Below are 21,788 nucleotides of genomic sequence, written 5' to 3' on the forward strand. Positions count from 1 at the left end.
GAGGGTTGAGAACAGTGTATGCCACTGTCAGCAACACCCAGATTTCATATACTTACAGTAAATGTCAGCTCATTACATGGCAAGGCTCAAGTTTCAATTTTCATTCACTAAAGCTGGCACAGGCTTCTGGCTTTGCTCCCTCAGAGGGGAAGCAAGAATGAAGACAATGGAAATCTCCTTGAATGTAACTTCCCTTTTGGCAAGATAAAATAGTTATGTACAATAACAGTAGCTGGGGTTGTTCACACGTATTCCACTCTTGGTGTGCATGTGCCCCATGCACCTGAGATCAGATTATTTTGGTCAGCAGTGCCTATCGGTGGAGTCACACCTGTACTTTGAGAGCCCTTGCCCACACTCCCATCCAACTTACCCTCTAACTTCAGGGTAAGTTGTCCAAATATATTCTATTGCTAGTGACTCTTAGAAGAGTCTCTTTAAGTAAGGCCTGCAGAACCGCTCTGCCACATCCTGATGCCTCAACTAGGAAATAATGTCATGTAACTATAATGGCTGCTCTGCAAGCTGCACAGATGGGTAGGCTTCTTAGGGAAGCCACAAAACTTGCTTAAGATCTACTGGTGTGAGCCCAGCTCACAATGAAGAACTTAATCTGCTTAGTTTATAAAGCAAGAAGACACGCACTTATAGGCTGTGTCTAGACTGGCAAGTTTTTCCGCAAAATCATCTGCTTTTGTGGAAAAACTTGCCAGCTGTCTACACTGGCCGCTTGAATTTCCACAAAAGCACTGACTTCCTACTGTAAGAAATCAGTGCTTTTTGTGGAAATACTATGCTGCTCCCGTTCGGGCAAAAGTCCCTTTTGCACAAAACTTTTGCACAAAAGGGCCAGTGTAGACAGCTGAGATTTGTTTTCCGCAAAAAAGCTCTGATCGCGAAAATGGTGATCGGGGCTTTTTTTGCGGAAAAGCACGTCTAGATTGGCCACGGACGCTTTTCTGCAAAAAGTGCTTTTGCGGAAAAGCGTCCTGCCAATCTAGATGTGCTTTTCCGAAAATGCTTTTAACAGAAAACTTTTCCGTTAAAAGCATTTCCGGAAAATCATGACAGTGTAGACGTAGCCATATAGTCTCTGAGTAGATACTGCCTGACCTATCCTCCTACCTGCAAAAGCAACAATCAGTCTCAGAAATACTGAAAGATTTGATCCAATCCAGATGAAATGATGGAACTTTGAGTACAGCCAGGGCACGCAATTGGGGCCCTCTTGGTGGGAGTGAGATTAAGGAGAAAAGACAAATGAATCATGAAAGACAAAAGTAAACCTGAGATTACCTTAGATAAAATGAAAGGTGGATCTTAGGATGAACTTCTCCTTATGGCATACAGTGTTGGACTGTTATTCCCCTATTTTTCAGGCTGATGAGATTGAAAGCCATTTTCAGGGAGAAATGATAACATGAGTAAACAGTGTGATGGCAACAAACAACACGTTTGTGCTATATTTTGGGGAAATGGAGAGTTTAGTGAGGAGGGGATGTTAAATGGAAAAAAAGGGAACAGGAGCTGGGTGAGGAATATATGGTGGGGAGAACAAAGTAACAGGGGCAGGTATAGAGTGAATCTGAGTTGGAGAGACTGTGAGAGAGAGGGTTAAAGCAAATAGCCAATCAGCACAGTGCAGAGAAAGTCTCCCATCAAAATTATAGAAAGTTATTAGTGGTTCCCTTTTCCTATTTAATAACATAGGCTTTCCCCCTACGTTCAGTCTGTTCAGAAGCAGCAGGTTTCACAAGAACCAGGATCCAAACATTCACGAAAGACCCTCACTCCTGAAGGGGTTTCTTTAGTGAATGGATACAGACTGTCATGTTCTTTTTCACCAACAACTGGCTTTGATTGTTTATAGTTTTCTTTGGGATTTTTCATTGGGTGTCTTGAGTTGTGACAAGGGTAGAATCTTGCATTAACTCAGCATCTAACTAGGAAAGGATGACTATTCCCTCATGCTTGAATGGGTCATCATTGAGACACATTGTCTCCTGGTGACTAACTTCTACTACATGCCCATAAAACATGTTTCTATATAAATACATAATTCCTTAAATAATACCTATATATAAACCTTACAATGATTATGAGCCTTGCCAAGTTATGAGCATTCTGTAGATACATTACATATGTTCTTTGTGAATCATAGAATCATAGACGATTGGGGTAGGAAAAGACCTGGGGGGGTCATATAGTCCAACCCACTGCTCAGAGCAGGATCCACAAATATGGATAAATATCCTGTAAGCCATCTAAGCCTGTATTTCCTCATTTTTTCATTTATGAATGTTACTCTGAGCATGTCTTTAATTTACACATGTTTGATGTGGTCTTTCCTGCTTACATCACACATTCACCACAACATTCACATTTCTGTGGCATAGATTATTTTCTTGTGTTTCTTCTTCATTGCACAACCACCACCAGCCATTAAAACTGGATAGACCATAGTTTTATCGACTTTCCTTTTTTTATCTTTCTGGTATCTTCCTGTCATATATATTCAGCACTTACCACTCTCTGTTTGAGCTAAGCATTTATTATCCTATCTAAGTTCATCCTTAACTTCACCATTATTTCTGGATTCTGGAACCCAGCCACTTGAAACTTTAAATGTTTAGTATTGTCTGGCCATCTAGTTTCAACGATAGTTCTTCAGTGTTCATGTTATTAAAATCTCATACCATATAATCTTTTTTTCCTCTGCTTCTTTTGAGCCCACATCTTTCTGACATATCTCTCCAAGCCTATATATTGCTTGATATATGTTTGTCGCAATATTATGTGAATGAAAATACATTTTACAATTATTATTTGTAAATAAAGCTCTATTGATAGGAAACATTCTTCCTTCTAACTTTATTTGAAAGGAAAAACAAGATGTTCATAGGCATGTTCTGGGACAAATACATCAGATGTGAGCAGGGCCTGTTGTAGTTCAAGATTATGGAGAGATGTAAAGGTCTTTCCATTACAAAGCCTAGATGTTCAAGCGAATATTCATTTAGTTCATTTCCCCACCTGCTGAACTCTTCACTCATGCAGTCATCAGAAGTAACATGTGGCTATTTCCATCAAAAGAAATGTTCTGTGAAGATAATAAAAAATATCAACATATTGTCAGCAGTTCCTTGCCTGTGGTGCTAGTATCTTACACTGAATTTTTTTTCTAAAATCAATGGAATTTGTTGTGGAGTAAAGTACAGTGAAACCTTTGTTATCAGAACTCTGTTAACCAAAAAACTTTGTTAATCAGCATTGCCCGCAGACACAATACTGTCACATCTTCAGGAGCACAGGCCTGGCTTGGTTTACCATAATTGACTTAATTTTTTATTTAAAAAGTGATAATCATCTTTAACTTAAAATAGAAATATGAGACCAACTGCCTCACACTACAGAACTATCATTATTAAAAACTTGAGTTTTACTATTATTATCCATTGGTTTTTCCCAGGTTGATGGGACCATCAGATACCTGGAATTTTTAGATAACCAGAACACCCTAATCCCCAAGCATGCGGGATAACACATGTTTTATTGTGCTATTCAATAAAAGTTAAGGTATCACAGTCTAGCCCTTAGATATGGAGCTGTTGAGCAATTAAAAAATTAATTGTTATTAATCTCATGATTCATCACACTGTTAAACAATAATAGAATGCCATTTATGTAAATATTTGAATGTTTTTTACATTTTTAAATATATTTATTTCAATTATAACACAGAATACAAAATACTTTATTTTTGGTTACAAATATTTGCACTGTAAAAAACAAAAGAAATAGTATTTTTTAAATTCACCACATACAAGTACGGTAGTGCAATCTCTTTATCATGAGAGATGAATGTACAAATGTAGATTTATATAAAAAAACCTGCATTCAAAAATTAAACAATGTAAGACTTTAGAGTCAACAATCCACTCAGTCCTAATTCTTGTTCAGCCAGTCGGTCACGTTTGTTTATATTTGCAAGGGATAATAGCATCTGCTTCTTGTTACAATGTCACCTGAAAATGAGAACAGTCATTGCAAGATATTTATATATCAGATGTGCTAAACATTGGTATGCCCGTTCATACTTCAGTCACCATTCCAAAGGATATGCTTTCTTGCTGATGACATTCATTCAAAAGATGTGTTAACGAAATTTGTGACTGAACTCCTTGGGGGCGGCAATTGTATTTCTCCTACTCTCTTTTACTTGCATTCTGCCATCCATTTCATGTTATAGTAGCCTGGGATGATGATTCAAACATGCTGTTTGTTTTAAGAACATTTTCATTGAAGATCTGACAAAAAACAAAGAGGATACCAACATGAGATTTCTAAAAATAGCTACAACACTGATAAGAACATAAGAATATAAGAATGGCCATACTGGGTCAGACCAAAGGTCCATCTAGCCCCGGCAGTGGCCAGTGCCAGATGCTCCAGAAGTGATACCATCCCGTCTGACAAATAGAGGCTAGGGAAACCTTTCCTACCCATCCTGATTTATAGCCAATGATGGACCTATCCTCCATGAATTTATATAGCTCTTCTGTAAACCCTGTTAATGTCCTAGCCTTCACAACATCCTGTTACAAGGAGTTCCACAAGTTGGCTATGTGTTGCATGAAGAAATACTTCCTTTTTTAATTTCAACCTGCACCTATTAATTACATTTTGTGACCCCTAGTTTTTATATTATGGGAACAAGTAAATAACTTTTCTTTATTCACATTCTCCATACTAGTAATGATTTTATACGCCATTCCAAACCCCTAATAATTTTTGTTTACCTTTTCCAAACTTTTCCAATGCTGAGACATCTTTTTTGAGATGCAATTACCATATCTGTATGCTGTGTTCAAGATGTGGATGTATCGTGGATTTATTCAAAGGCAATAAGATATTCTCTGTCTTAGGGTGTGTCTAGACTACCTAGTTTTGTCGACAAAAGTCCACTTTTGTCGACAAAACAATACCAGCGTCTACACTACCGTGGAGTTCTGTCGACATAATGTCGACAGAACTCCGCGGTTTTGTCAACGCTGGTATACCTCATTTTACGAGGCAAAACACCTTCTGTCGACAGACTTCTGTCGACAGAAGGTGTTATTGCCTGTAACGTTGCTTCCAGACTACGGAGTTCTGTCGACAAAGCGGCTTGCTTTGTCGACAGAACTCCATGTGTCTGGACGCAAATTGTCGACGGAAGTTTTGTCGACAGTATCTGTCGACAAAACTTCCGTCGACAAAACGCGGTAGTCTAGACGTACCCTTATTCTCTATCTCTTTTTTAATGATTCCTAACATTCTGTTGGCTCTTTTGACTGCTACTGCACATTGAATGAATGTTTTCAGAGAACTCCAACGTCTCCCTCTTGAGTGGCAATAGCTAAGTTAGTCCCCATCATTTTTTCATACTCTGTACAACTCAGGTTTAAGCATATGAAGTACCTTCCAAAATCTGAGAGGAACGAAGCATAGAGCCTGTTTTCAGAAATATTAAAAGAGTAACAGTCTGATGTGGCATTTATAGAACCTGAACCACCCAGAAAAAAAAACAATTGCCTGATGGTGGCATCTAACTCAAATGATGAAAAAACATGTAATGGTCCACACTGCTTTGGATCATTATTGAGCAAAACCCATCCGCAGCATGGGAGCATGCCCTTAGCAATGACGGTTGAAGCATGAAGGGACATATGAATCTTAAGCCTATCTGGCATGTAAATATCTTTCAGTGCCAGTTACAACAATGTCAAGCAAACACCTGCTCTCAGTTTCAGGTAGTATTGTAAACACTGAGTGGACTCATAGGCTCTGAAGTTTTACATTACAGTACTTTGGTTTTTTGAGTGCAGTTACGTAATAAAATAAAATCTACATTTGTAAATTGTACTTTCACAATAGAGATTGCACTACACTACTTACATGAGGTGAACTGAAAAATACTGTTTTTTTATTATCTTGACAGTGTCGCTATTTGTAAAAAGAAATAATAATAGTACACTTTTTATTCTGTATTGTGATTGAGATCAATATATTTGAAAATTTAGAAAAATATCCAATAATATTTAATAAATTTCAATCGGTATTATATTGTTTAGCAGCATGATTAAAACTGTGATTAAATGTGATTCTTTTTTTAATCACAGTTTAATTTTGTGAATTAAGTATGTGAGTTAATTGACAGCCTTACTTAGGGCTATGTCTAGACTGCAGAACTTTTCTGGGATACCACAGGTATCCCGGAAAAACTCTGCCGCATCCAAGGAAATGTCCGCTGTTTTGGAATGCATTCTTTCGGTATCACTGTATTCCTCTCAATGAGGAGTTTCTACCGAAATTTGGCCCTATGTAGACAGGCCAAATTTTGGAAAAGCTTCTTTCGGGGGGAAAAGCGGAAAAGGATATGCAAATTGCGGTTCGCAATTTGCGTATCTTTTTCCGACTTTTCTCCACAGTGTAGACATAGCCTTAGATTATCAAAATATCTGATTTGTGTCTCGTGATGTTACATCTATTTAATTATTTTATCATACAGTTTTAATGGAACTTAACATCAATAGGACTACTCGTTTAAGAAAAGCTAGGCACATGTGCAAGCATTTGAGACCAAAGCTGATTAGTTCCTCTTTCCTTCTGGTCAGTTTAACTTTTTTGTTCTCAGGAACTAGCCCATTGATGTTGTGGATTTGGTTTAACAGAACCTCAATGACATAATTAAAATAAATACAGGAAAATGTTTTCATACTTTTTTGAAAAACATGAATGAAAACACTTCTTTTAAGTTCCATACATACTCCTCCACTATTAAAAAAATAAACTAAAACCTATATTTGGGAACAAAACAAAGTTGACAGACCTATTAACTTTGTTTTCTTGTGAGTATCTGGCATTTCTGCTGCCTCTGACTCTTAACTGATGCCAGCATCGCAACAAGCAGTGTTTACCCAAAGCTGCAATTTCTAAAATTTCTCTGGTTTGAATTTTAAAAGTTTTAAAGTGTGTGAAAACCAGCTTGAAGTAGAGGACTTTCTTGTTTATTGTTGGCACAGTATTTTGTAAATAGGCTTTACCTCTGGTTTTGGCTTGGACAGTCCTTCTTTTAAGCTCTGTTCTGGCTGTCCTGGTTTTAAAGACAAAAGTGGAAATGTATCCCACTTGCTCTTGCCAACTACTCAATTCCCAGTTTTGCCAAAACACTGAGGTGCAGAGGAACATTTGGGGGTGCAAACGGTGATACCAGCTCTATACTAGGGGAATGAATAGTTAGGACAAGTAGTGACACCAACTGTAGCCTGACACAGGGGGCAAGCAGTGCTCGGGCAAGCAGAGATGCCAGTCCCGCACAAGACGAGACAACTGGCTTGGGCCTGTATTGACAGGCTTAGATGAGTGACTCAGGCCAGCCCCGTGGGGGGAGGGTATTGGGTTAGCACCATGTTGTGTCCCATTTTCACTTTAGGAAATATTGCTCACCCTATTTTTAAGCATTGTACTATAGATGGAACCACACAGCTATTGGGATACTAGATAAGGTTGTAGTCAGTGCATCAGTTATATCTTTCACTCTCAGTAAGTAGCATGAGTATATTATAGAACATTTTGTACTTTTGAAAAGCTACAACATCTAATATACTTCTTCAAATAAAGATCATGTGTAATATTTACACACCTTTTTTTGTATATGGCATTAATTTGTTCTTTTATTCCTATGTGAGGGTTATGGTTTTTGATAGATTGGAAGAAACGCAAAGAATTATAGAGCAACAAAGATCATTGTAGGAGTCAAAGGCTGCCCTGCCATCCAAACAGTGGTCCATTCAAATCAAGGCTGACATACATTAGTAGTATAATTTGTGGAAGCTTGCACTGCCAATGCTGGTTCTGTGGATAAATACAAACAGGGTTTCTTTCTGCAGTGATGCCTTTTTAGCATTCTCAAAAACAGAAAAAGAAAGAAAGAAAGAAAGAAAGAAAGAAAGAAAGAAAGAAAGAAAGAAAGAAAGAAAGAAAGAAAGAAAGAAAGAAAGAAAGAAAGAAAGAAAGAAAGAAAGAAAGAAAGAAAGAAAGAAAGAAAGAAAGACACTGGCCTTTTATATGTGGGTGTAAGTTCCATTGAAGTCTGTGGAAGTTATGCTGGGTGTCTGTGAGACTCCATAGCTTTCTACAATATTTTATATAGGGAAAGAAAAAGTGCATGCTCACTCTTCCTATTCTTGCACTAAACACTTTCCTTTTCATAATATAGTATCCTCTGTTATTAACTTGTTTATGTTGCATGTACTTATAAAGGCCCACAAGCTTTGTTATTCTTGCTGTCATTTAAAAAAAAATCTTCTAGTATATTTTTTATGTTACAGTTTCATGATTCATTCCAGCTTGGCTTCAGTGCAACATTTTTCCACCCACATAGGAAAGCATGCCAAGCCTCTGAGGTTTTGCAATATTCTTTTGTAGTATTGCTTTTATCGAGCAATCAAGTAAATATTAATATAGTTTTTTTCTAAAGGAAAAGCAATCTCCATTGCCAACTGCACAACTTGCTCTGTGATAATAGACAGTATCAACACATAGCTTCTTTAAAGAATTTAACCAAGACATTCCCAAGCCTCTGTAGCTTTAATCTGCTTGTGGCTATGGATATAAGACCCAAGACACATGTAGTTTTTTGTCAAGTGGTCTGTTCACATTGATCACAGTCCAAATATTTCTTTATTCATGTGACATTTCCCATAGATATTAAGTCTCTCAGGGTGAGTAAGACATGGTCCTATACTTATAAGTTTTATCATCATACTTAGGTCAGTTAGTGATGTGATTTTTTTGTTGGCATATCTATGGAGACAAAAGCCCTAGTACAGATGGAGTTATAGCTATATAAAAGTATTTGTACCAGAAAATTCCCAAAACCAGCATGAGCTATAATGATATAAGGTATAGAAATATTACTGTGGCCAATTTAAACTAAACCAGCTAAATTTTCAAATATAAATCTATTCAGAGAATCAGGATGTAGCCCAAGTGCATTAAAAGCCTTTAAAATGGTGTTCTTGGGCAGGGAGGCTGTGAAACTTCCTATTTCATAGCTTGGTTAACACTTAGCTAAAATAAGAGATAGGATTTCAGATCCATAATGTTATTCATGATGAATCACACTTACTTACTCTCCTGACTTGGTCCTTTCTGGGACAACACATGGGAGTGCCATGCAAAATACAGGGCTCACACAGTTTAGGTCATACAGCAGTTAAGCATTTAAGTCATAGTTTGAAATAGTGTGCTATAATCCTGTTATATTTTTGCAACTATGTTCTATTGGTTGTCTCCCAATAGCCATGAGCCTTTTTTTTGCCAGTGACTTGCTGTTTCCCACATTGAGGAGGTAACAAACTAGGCAAGGTCTAGGTTCCTAACTACCTGAACAGAACACTTGTTAACACGCAAGTAAGAATGTCCTTTCCTCTACCACCTAACACAATCAATAGCCACCTCTTCTTTTTTCTTGTGAACCAAGCTGCTCTTCAGAATACCTTCTTTACCTCCCTCATTACATTTGCTTACCCTCTAGAACTGAAAAAATGACTCCATCCTTCCTTGTTTACCTTATACCTCTCATTCTCTGCTGCTTAGAGAATCTCAGCTTCTATGACTATAACGTCCATATGCATGTTCAGTGGTCACTGTGCTTCTTTGGTGATAAGCAGAGGACTTCATTTATCAGGTCTGACATCTTTCAAAAGCTATCAATTTAAAAATTATAAAAGTTTATTTTGTTAAATTAACTTGTGCATGTTTTTCAACATCTTCCATTAACAGCTGCCCCACTCCATCACATATATGGGTGCGTCTACACTGCACCGTTATTTCGAGATAACTAGCATTATTTCAGAATCACAATGTGAGCATCTACACAGCAATTCCATAATTTTGAAATACATTTGAAATAATGGACGGCTTATTCTGACTTCTGTAAACCTCATTCCATGAGGAATAACTCCTATTCTGAAATAGCTATTTCAAAATAAAGCATGTGTAGATGCTCCACGGCTGATATTTCAAAATAGCCCCTCACCAGGGCCATTCTAAGTTATTCCTCCGCAGTGCCTCCTGGGATTCTAAATTGAGATAGCATGTCTACATTAGGGAAGTGAGGCAGGATTCCCTGCAGTGTAGACATGCTATTGCGAAATAAGCTATTTCAGAATAACTATTCCAGAATATCTTATTTCAAAATAGTTGTGCAGTGTAGACGTACCCTTAATGGCACAGAGTATGTGACAACTATGGAAGGGCTACCAGCTCTCAGAAGTTGCTATCTAGCAATGTCTGGCCTTCTGAATCACACATCAACTCATAAGAATTTGTTCTGATGATGTAATACTTGCAATTTACAGTGATATCATTATTAGCGTTTGTGGGAGGAGTTCTGTTTAGAGATCTTTCCAGGTCTCCTGCTCATGCCATTGAATTAATCTCTTTTAGTAAACAATTATTTCTAATTCTCTTTCAGATTCTCTCTAAACTTTTACCCCAAACAGTCAAATACGCCAAAATATAGTCTCTCTTAGCTCCAGAAGGTAACTTATTTATAATCGCTAGATTCTAACTCAATATAAAATTAACTCCCCAGAAATTGCACAAAAATATATTTTGTCTTTCTAAGCATTCCTTTGTCCATCTGAAAAATTTTAGCGTTTTTTAAGGCAGTTGCTTAAAAACTAGGAATTGCTTATGATTACTGAAAACTAGCTAATTGTACCAGATTACTAAATTTACTAAAAAAGATTTGCAGTGTTTACAGCACTTTTAGATCTTTGGTTGCAAACATCCTATGTAGGTGTCAAGTATTATTATTATCATCCATTTTACTTGAGTGAAGGCCTTTCACGGAATAACTTGAACAATGACTGAAAAATCCTGAAATGTAAATTTGCTCCTCTCTCTTTCCTCCTCCTTACTCCAGACAAATGAGGACTAAGGCTGTCTCATCACTTTCTATTCTTTCACCCGAATAATGCCCACTCTTGAAAAGTCCACATTTATCAACTGCTGTTACACTTTAGCATATGAAATAAGTCATGATTTTTCATTTTCAGTTTAGAGGGGACACTATGGTATTTCTGCAATCACTGTTAGCAAATATTTATTTTCTAATGCCATTGACTACATATCTGACAGTGTACGATAAAATAAGCATACATGAATGACTAGAAACAATCGAGACAGGATAGTGTAATCAGTCATCCTGAGCATGCAGGAAGACATCATTCTGCATGATATACTCTGACTTGTATATGACGGTTACAGAATGGACAGCTTTGCCAAATGTCAAGTTCTTGCATAAAACAGGTTGGGCTGCTTCTCAGTTCAAAAACTATCTCGGCTGGATGAGTTTCAGCATAGTCCACTGTTAATCTGACTCTCACGGTGTCTACCTGAATATTACCACTTAAGATATTAGTCCCTTATATAACCTATAGGTCCATAGCATTTCAATGGACACCTTCTAATGGCTCCACTGGTCATGGGATCAGGCCCTATAGGTATAGTAGCAGCAACAAGGGCTCTCATGAGGATCCATCTGTTGAGGAATATAGGGTGAAAATTATTCTCTATAGTTATACATTAAAAAGCTATTCCAGAGTATGACCTATTACCTTGAAAAAATAAACCACAGTTATTACACATATAGGATTCTGTGAGAAGCATTCCCAAACTGTGAATCAGTTAAAATGGGTTGGCACATATTTGTCAAAAGATTAATCAAGTCATGACATGCTTTTGTTCGGTTTTACAGTAGATTCTCTGCAACAGCACACATATAAAACATTTTGAATTACACACTACCAGGTTACACATTACTGGGCCTGGATTAGTTTCTTGGGCTGCAACACTAGAGTAGGAACAAATGCTCTAAGGATTTTTTTTTTGAATGGCAAGCTGAATCAGACTGATAACTGTAGATAACTACAATGGTCAATAAATCATTTGGAAAATAGTCACAATATGTTGACAATATGTTGCCACTTTGACTATGATGACTTTGAACTTTTACAAAGCTGGTTTACTGCCCTTCTTTAATACTTCAGTTTACTTCTGCGTTTAAAGATCAGATGGGTTGTGGTTCACCCACTGACTTTATCTTACTCCAGTACATCCCCTCTCCTTCCACTCCCCGCTCCCCCCACTGCTAACAAATGCTTAGGTCCATGGATTTTCTCATTTTCCAGTACCTCATTCATTCTCAACATGTAGGGTATCTGGTTGGGCCTGTTGCTAGTGGACCAGTAAAGGCTGCAAGCACCATAAAAAGGAACCAAATTAACAATTTATGAGAGAAATACAGTGCTTTATTCTTAAGCAAAATATCTGCAGATCAGGACTCAAGGAATGGCCTTCATAGGCTCTAAAAGTTCACCTCTCTTTGACCAGCCTGTAAGTCAAGCTGAACTGATTTTTATGAGGAATTTTGTGGGGAAATTTGGAGGTCACCCTAAGTCTAAGAGGGATTCAGGAAAGTTTAAGGTCCAGATCATAGGGATTGCTTTCTTTGGATACTTTGGATAATGAAATCATTTTCCTATTGCACAAGGTTTTGACTCAAAATATATCATCAGAAATCTGTAGAAGTATAAAGTCATGAGATAACAGTGTTGTGATGATGCACTGTCATGGGATAAAATCAATGGTTAAATTTTCATTGAGGCAGGTGAAAAAAGAAAGACATATAAAAGAGTCAATAACAAAGTTGATGAATAAAACTAAATTGCATTTCTTTGGGAGGCAGCTTGCACACTACCCACACACACATCATCCAGATCTTCAGTGATGTCCTGTATGGTATCCCATTTTGATGCAAGAGATATGCTTACTCATCAATAATAGATGTCTGATCAGTATTAATGACTGGACCTTCAGTAAATAGGAGCACAACAAGACAGAGGATAAGGACATCTCTAAAAACTATAGTTCTTCTTAGATACACATTCCCACTTCAAATATCCCTGACACACTCTACAGCTTGTGAATTGCCATTCATGAACTATTAGAAATCCTTACCAATAAAACAGATAAAGTGCAGTTGATCTGAGATGAGAAATTCCAGGCTCTGGAAACAAAGTTGAGATTCAAAACTATACAGTTGCAGGACTAAATGACTAATTGAAATTGTCTAACATGTGGCTAAGGCAAAAGGAAAGATAATCAGTTGCTAGAAAGGCCTTAGATACCATGATGATAAGGACCATATAAGTACTTCGAGTGATAGAAAACTGGGCTCTCATCTGTTGTTTAAAAATAATTAAAATAGGGATTGTGGGCTGGATGTACAATTGAACACCTCAAAACCAACACTGTTGGGAAAGACTTTTATTGATGAGCACATCACAGCCTCAGACTTATACCTGGTAAATCTCTGGTAACATAATTCTGAGGAAAGAAACTTTGTTTTGGATGTGGATTTGATCCACTTAACAAATAAAATCAAACAGAACAATTAATGAAAAGCGAGGAGTCAGAAACAGAACACAAATGCAGACTGCAAGTAAAGCACACAAAATCAGGATAATTAACCATTGGTGGATTCACCGTCACTTGAAGTCTCAATATTAGGACTGGGTGTCTAAATATATTCTTAGATCATCCAGAATGTACAGACTTGAAGCAGGAATCACTGGGTGAAATTCTTTGGTTTGTGCTATGCAGAAGGTTAGATGAAATAGCCATAATTGGCCTGTCTGACCTTAAAAACTACAAATACATGAAAACACTTAAGAAGGCTGAAGCCCAAGTTTTCAAAAACATTCACTAATTTCAATGGCATCAGCTGCAACTGATCTCTGCGGAAGCAGTAGGTGCCTGAAAATCAAGTGTCAAATTGGGTGCCCAAAAATGGAGGCATCCAGAATTAGCGGACACTTTTGAAAAAGTTGACCTTGACTGCAAGGTTTTGTCATCATGTTTGGCAAATGCCCTGGTAAATCTTTGTATCTGACATCAACATTTTTCCATGGAAGTATCTCCAATCTTAGTAACGCCAGTGCTCTGCACTGGCCTGTCAGAGATTTTTGCATATGCTTGAGAAATCATCAGTGTTGGTTGCGCTGAGAGTTGATATCCAGGAGGTTTAGCAACAACTCCTGGCATGCACAACTCCACAACAGTAAGTGTATCAATGGTAGATTCACAAATTTTCTCACACTCTCCAGATTATCTCCAGTAGAAGACTCTGATGGCGGAAAGGTCCCAGAGATTAATGCTTCAATACTTCATGTTGTCAAGGTGCAATCACATTAAAACCAGGAAGTTAAATAACTCAGCCTTGCACCATGGGTGGATAGCTGCGTAACAGGATGTGGGCAGTGATGCCTATGAGCAGAGTCATCATGCAGAAGAAGGGAGAGTTCATGTGGGTCACTGGGGAGCTGAGCTGGAGAACAGAAGTATTGTTGCTACTGCTCTTTGTTTGCTGCAAACACAGGCATTTACTAATCATTATTGTTTAGTCAACTCAGTATAGATAAGCAAGCCACCCTGACGCTTTGTAACTGTGAGATGTGAAAATGTTTCCTGACCAGCCTGATAACAGCACATAGTTTGTCTGGAGACCTATATCTCAGGTGAATGCATTTAACTTGATTATAGCCTTAGAGTACAACCAAGAAAACAGGTACTTTATCGCCTCTCCAGTTAACTTAAGTGCAAAATACGGTACAAAATGATACATTCATGTGATTCTCCTTTGTTAATCATTTTTATTAATATTATGTCTGATGACACATGGCTCTATTGTTTGTAAGTTTTTCATGTCACAGTTGATCTCCTGAATGGAGCAACTCCTTCCACAGGCAGAGGGTGGCCTCCTCAGGACCAACAGAAAAATCAACTATTTATTTTCTGCACAATGAAGTTCCTTCCTTGTTCTCTGAAGAGCCATCTCAGCACAATGGGTCAAGTTCAGAATGAATGTAAGCAGGTGCCCCCACCATTGCCGTCTATCGAGTTACGCCTGGGCTTAATTTCTCCCATTGTATATCCATTTCCAGTAAGAGTAAACAAATTATACCAGTTATCTGTCAGGACAAAAGAGCGACACTAAAGTTAAACAACAAGCCTTCTTTCTTTTGTGCAGCTGTTGTTCAGGCTATTCATATTGTGGAGCACCCAGAGTACTGAGGAAATTAAAGAAAATTATTGATTGCTTGAGTAGACTGAGAATAAACATGGAAAACTAAATTCAGTGGTAAAACAAAATAGTCTCATTACCAGAGTAGATTAAAATTGCTCAGAACAAATAGGCAAAAGAATAGTGTGTATCTATGACAGAAGAAAGAAAAAGGAACCTCAGCACAGAGTTTAAAGGTAGAGGTGAGTTACTCACCATGTTTCATGCTTTGAAGTGAGTGAGACAAGCCAGTGTGTCATGCATCATTTCCCCTCAATCTGCCGGAAACAAGGCATCCCAAGCCATCACTAGAAGCCAAGCACTTGGAATATAAAGGCAGTGCTTTCTCAAACGTGACTGGACATGGGTTTCACTTACTCAAGCATCCTGGGAACCAAAGATCACAAGTTAAGCATGTTTCAACCGTGGAAATACTCATGTTCTCAAAGGTTAAAGACATGGTGAAAAAAATGAACTGTGGGCTAAAATGGTTGCCATGGGTTTGATGCAATGAGCAGCCACGTTTGTAAGACTGCAAACTCCTTTGGACAGGGAACGTCTCTTACTATGGGCACATCTAGACTGCCCATGGCATTCAAAAGAAGATATGCAAATTTGTGACAAATTTGCATAGCTTCTTCCGATCCCGTTTTTGGAAGTTTTTTCTAAAAAAAAAGTAGTCTAGATGCAGTTCTTTAAAAAAAACCAACCCTTTTCAAAAGAACCCTGTACACCTCATTTTTTTAGGAAGAAGGGTTCTTTGAAAAAGGGGGGGGTTTGAAAGAACTGTATCTAGACTGCTTTTTTTTTTTCAAAAAAACTCTTCCAAAAATGGGATCAGAAGAAGATATGCAATTTTGCAATGAATTTGCATATTTCCTTTCTAAAGCTGCGGGCAATCTAGATGTGCCCATTATGTGTTTTGTGCAGTGCCTAACACTATATCACACCAGACTTGTTTGGGGCTTATAGATTCTACTGTAACAAAAGTCTAGAGTAGACACAACTCTTGAAATACATGCAATATGCACATTTGAAGAGCACGGACAGCTGAGTAGATTCAAAGGAAGGTACTTACAGGCTCTGGCAAAGCTTGTAATCCCTTTTGACAATGTCTGCAAGCTCCACACAGTCTAAAACTTCCCCTGGTTTTTTTTTTTTTTTTTTACTTCCTCGTAAAAAATTAGTAAGAAATGTAAAATCTGGAAATACAACATGAAGATTGCATAGCTAAGAACTTGGGTAAAGTCAAGAAATGCAATGTTCGGGACTATCCAAATAAACTGTTACATTGAATGGATGTGCTATGTTTTCTACCTATTCCTCTGGTAAAATGTGTAACTTAAGATAACTGATTATATTATAAAACACACAGTGTAATGCAGACAGGAGCAATGAAGGCAGCGTTGGTGACAGCTCAGCTTTTTATCATGTGAGTTTCGATGCATGGTCTCAACTTCTTTTTGTTTATATATGTTATGTATTGCATATATGTGCATATAAACCAATTCAATCCTTGTTCATTACTGGAAAGTTACTTTACCACGTATAAGACGTTGTTTTCTAAAGGCTGTTTGGGAAATGTCGCTTAGATATTTGTTGGACTTGACCTTCTGCAGGTTTCCCAGTACTGTATATTTATTTGGTCATTAAAATGAATGGAAAACAAATTTGATTCCATTCTGATACCAAAGTCCCACACTTTAAATACAATGCCCTATATGCACAGGGATGAACTTATTTGTTTAGATGTAATTAACTAAAAAGATGTGTATCCTAGACTCTAGGCACTCTAGTACACCATTAACTGCGCATTACAATCTCAGCAGAGCTAAAATGTTCATTTCAACAGGAACCCACCAATCCAGCCACTCAGAAAAACTCTCTGCGCTGCAGCCATTAAAGGAAGTATACCCTTCCCTCAGTCCTCTCCAAATATCCATCAGTCAGATAGATGTAGCATGCCTGGAAGGTCAACAATTTCAGGCTATGTCAGACCAACCAGGAAGAGAAAGTTACAAAGGCCTGTAGCCCTCACAGGGGATATCTACAGTACAATTACACAGCAGTGGCTGGGTCGTGTGAGCTGACTCAGGGTATGTCTACACTACAGAGTTTTGCTGGAAAATTGGCTGTTTTTTCGACAAAACTTGCAGAATGGCCGCACTGCAATCATGTTCTTTCAAATCTAAATTGAAAGAACAGAGGGGTTTTTCCAATGCTGGTAATCCTCATTCTATGAGGAAGAATACCTTTTCCGAAAGAGCTCTTTCACAAAAAGGCATGTGTGGATGGGGAAGAGGGTTGTTTTTTGTTTTGTTTTTTGAAAGAACAGGCCTCCAAGAAATAGTCCAGGTGCCCTGGTGGCCACTCCATACAAAGTAATCAGGACTCTACAGTTCTTGTCTCCTGGTCCCTCTTAAAGTTGCAGGCACCCTGGACAAGCCTTGTGGCAGGAAGCCGGCCATGAAGCCCCAGGGGTCCCAGTATCCACCCAGGGGACCAAGAGGTCTGGCCCAGAGATCCTGTCCTTCCTTGAGCTGTGGGGCGAGGAGAACACCTTGCAGGATCTCCAGGCCAAGCACCGCAATGTGGACATTTATGACCGGATGGCCAAGTCACTGGTGGAGCACAGACACCCACACGGGACCACACCGCAGGTCCAGAGTAAAGTCAAAGAGCTCCACTGGGATATGTGCGTGCCAGAGAGCACAACCTGCACTCAGGGGCAGCACACCACACCTTCCCCTATTACCAGGAGCTTCACCAAATCCTGGGGGGGGGATAGAGAAACGTCTTACCCACCCATCCTCACGGACTCTGGCCTGGAGCCCCCTGTCATCACCCAGCCAGAGGTCTCCACGGAGGAGGAGAAGGAGCAGGAGGTCCAGGGCCAGCTGCAGGCGGAAGAGGAGGAGCAGGAACAGGAGGTGTGAGCCAGGACATCTCCCAGGCCTCCTCGGAAGCCTGGGAGGGATCTTCAAGTGAGTGCTCTCACTTTGTCACACACTTAGGGCAGGGGAGGCAGGTGCACAAGGGGACAGGGAGTGAGTGTCACTCAGGCTGCTTGGGCTGGACGTCATGCTACAGTCCGTGCACGTGCAACCATGTGCAGCAGTTGTGTGTGGCATGCAGATGCAGCAGGCAGCCCCTGAGCACATGCCCCCACCCTGGAGGAAGGTCTTCCCTTTCCCCTCCACAATGTTGTGGAGGACAGATCCAGGCGGGTCAGGAGGCCCCTGAAACGTGCCTTGGGGTGGCCCATAGTGCACTCCACCTGAATCCTGGTTCAGGTGGGCATTAAATTGGTCCCTGCTGGGATCCAGGTAGCCAGTGTACGGCTTCATCAGCCACGGTGTAAGTGGGTAGGCCACACCCCCCACAATGCACAGTGGCATCTGCAAGTCCCCAATGGCAAGTTCATGGCAGGGGAAAAATGTGCCCGGCTCCAGCTTGCGGTACAGGCTGGAGTTTCTAAAGACTCGGGCTTCTGTAAAGTGTCCCTGGTGGTCACCAAGGGCCTGCAGCACAATCGAAAAGTAGCCCTTCTGATTGATATACTGGGCCACTCAATGGTTTGGTGCACAGATCTGGTTGCAGGTCCCATCCATTGCTCCCCCACAGTTCAGGAACCCCAGGGCAGCAAATCTGACCATGATTGGGTCCAGGTCTCCCAGACAGACAACCCTCCGCAGCAGGATAGAGCTGATGGCCCTCGCAAACTACAGAAGGAGACAAACAAACAGGGAATGAGAGAGGAAGTGCCTGAGCCCTTGGGAGGTACCCGCCCTGCTCCCCTCCCCTGCACCCCCTCAAGCATCCCAGGAGCCACCCCTATGAGGCCACCACCCCCAGCAGCAGGACTGTGTGAGGGTGGGACAGCACAACCCCCCAGGGACAGGGCTTCACCCCACCCCCACTCCACCCCCACAGCCCCTAACTCCGCCTTTCCCAAAGGTCCCCCTTACCCAGGACTCCCTCCCACTGAATGACTGCAGTCCCAGAGTGCCTTACCTCCACGAGGAGGGCCCAGATGGTGGACTTCCCCAATCTGAACTGGTTGCTCACTGACCGGTAGCTGTCAGGGGTGGTGAGCTTCCAGAAGGTGATTATGACCTGTTTCTCCAGGGGGGTGGTGGGCCACAGGTGGTTATTGCATCTCCGGAGGGCAGGGGCGAGCCAGGCATTCAGCTCCAAAAAGGTGGCCTTGTGCATGTGGAAGTTTTGGTCATTCCACCACTCCATAACCAGCCAGTCCCATCAGTCAGAACTGGCGTCAAGCCTCCAAACATGCCTCTCCACAGTGGGGTGCAGTTGATAGAGTGTAGCTCCCACACCCAGGGAGAGGGTCCCCAGAATGAGCTTGGGATCCAACTCGTGTAGGTCCAGGAAAGCAGCCGGCACAAAGTGCTGCAAAAACTGCAGTATGGCCATGTGGGGCCATCCGGCTCCGAGGCTCAAAGAACAAAGCAGTGGCATCCAAAAAAAACCAAGGCAGCCACAGCAGTCACTGTGAGAGCTTTGCTGTCCCTCGGAGAGGTAGCAAGCATGCAGAAGTAGCAGAGAAATGGTTGTCCATGGGGGTCCCTTTAAGCGCATGTCTCTGCACGGCTCTGGCACCAGCACTCAGAAACAACTGGTGACCTAAAGCCCTGGATGAAGTGGTTCCAGGAGGCCTTTTATGCCAGAGTGTGTTCAATCAATTTGGACGTTCTCTTTTGAAAAACCAGATCGCTTTTTCCATGTGCTTTTGTGTGTGGACGCTCTCTTTTACCAGAAGTTTTTTTCAGAAGAGATACAAAAAAAGCTTCTTCCGAAAGAAGCCTACAGTCTAGACGCAGCCACAGGCTTGCCAGAGCTCAGCCATACAGGGTTGTATAACTGTAGTGAATATATTTGGGCTCAAGCTGTGGCCCAAGCGCTGGGACCCGTCCATGTCACATGGTTCCAGAGCTTGGCTGCCAGCCTGAGCCTGAATATTTACGCTGCAATTAAACAGCCCCTTAGTCTAATCCCCACTAGCCCAAGTCAACTGCCATGGGCAAGCGGTGTGTTTTTACCCACAGGGAAAGCCCTATCCTCTCTCCTTCATCACTTATATCTCCTCCGTGTTGTAGTGCTGTTGCCAGTTCCAGCTGCATTCCCACAATTTGAAAATAGGGACTATCTCTTGAAATGGCAGAAACTTTCAAAACAAAAAAGACTTTTTATAAGGGCAACTACTTTGACATTGTTTTTGAAAAATAAATCTTTGGCCGATTGTGCATGGAATGTAGGGCTGAAGAACCTGTTCGGAAATCCCAACCTGCCTGAATACAGCAAGCTGGGGCATGCGCAACAGTGAATGTGCTGAGGAAGGCTTGAAGCCCACAGATTCATGAAAGCCTACTTCTGCATTAGCTGGCTCTTAAAGAGACTTAAAGAGTTGGGAGAGAAGCTTTCATTTGAAAAGAGCTCAGCTGAGCCATTGAAGCGGGGATTATCATAATAGACAATCAAGATAAAAACGCGTTCAGATCATATGGATTACATTTTAGGATTCTATACACTTTATAAAATATCATCTCCAGTGTTATGTTTACAACATAGACACAGAGAATTTAGAAACAAAACCTAAAATAATAAAGATGGGAAGATTTCTACATAATGCTATTGTATGTCTTACAATTCAGAACAATGGCACATAAGAACCCAGAAACCAGGAGAGACAAAGCAGGCTGCTCCCTTAATCAGAGAGGCACAACTCATCCCACTTTACTCCAAAATTTCTGTCTGAAATCCTAGCTTACATGCATCCCTCAAGGCCTCTAGCCTGCAAGCAGCATACAGAAAATATCCCAAAATTTAAAGTGTTAGTTTATAATTTAAACATAGTTTTCAATATTCTATATACAGGATGCTTCTCAATAATTCATTGGTATTTTCTTGCCTGCTCAAAAAGAGATCTAACAAGCTTTTATGTGTAGAAAATGTCTCAACATCTTCTTTTGTGGCAGGCAGTGAACTTTGAGAGAGAAAATATGGAAGAAATGCAAGGTCCCGGTTTACAGCTGTGTTACAATAGTTTTACATGGGTGAAGTTGTACCAAAATCAATGAAGTTACACTAGTGTACAACAAGAATAACACAGTGATGAAGCAGGTCCAAAATAGCTTATAATTATTTTTGGGGAAAACTGCCTTCTACTACTCCAGAGCATGTGTGAAATTTGTGTTATGTAAATCAGCATTAGCAGCCAAAAATTTACTAGACTGGTTGCAAACATTTCCACACAGCTCCAGGTATCATATGTTATAAAATAGCCAAAAATTGAGAAAGCACTTTAGGCAGTGGCATGTAAACTTGGCCTCATTTTTTTTACTTTTAGAATGTGCAGTACTCACTGCTACAACTGTTTTCCCAGGCCCAGTGGGGTACCACAGACAAGTTTCACCCTGTTGAAATTCATCATCATCATGGTACAACGAGCTGGCTGTGTCTTGGTAAGGCTTAGTACACAATCAGAACGCCCACACATAGAAAGGATGAAAGACGGGAAATTCTTCTATTTTATTTTCCTGCAAAGCACAAGCAAGTACGTCCAGATCTTTCTATTTTGTTCCCATGCACAAAT

At 40.2% G+C, this 21,788-nt stretch overlaps 1 long non-coding RNA gene across 1 annotated transcript in view; it reads right to left on the bottom strand.

The window, feature by feature from the left end:
- Positions 1 to 19,188: 19,188 nt before the first annotated feature.
- Positions 19,189 to 21,788, bottom strand: part of LOC142826471 (uncharacterized) — a 44,858-nt gene continuing 42,258 nt past the window's right edge. Inside the window, exon 3 of the long non-coding RNA XR_012900618.1 lies at positions 19,189 to 21,732. This is a non-coding gene — a long non-coding RNA (uncharacterized LOC142826471). The remainder of the gene's footprint in view (positions 21,733 to 21,788) is intronic.

Source organism: Pelodiscus sinensis, chromosome 1 (genome assembly GCF_049634645.1).
Source record: "Pelodiscus sinensis isolate JC-2024 chromosome 1, ASM4963464v1, whole genome shotgun sequence".
Lineage (NCBI taxonomy): Eukaryota > Metazoa > Chordata > Testudines > Trionychidae > Pelodiscus > Pelodiscus sinensis.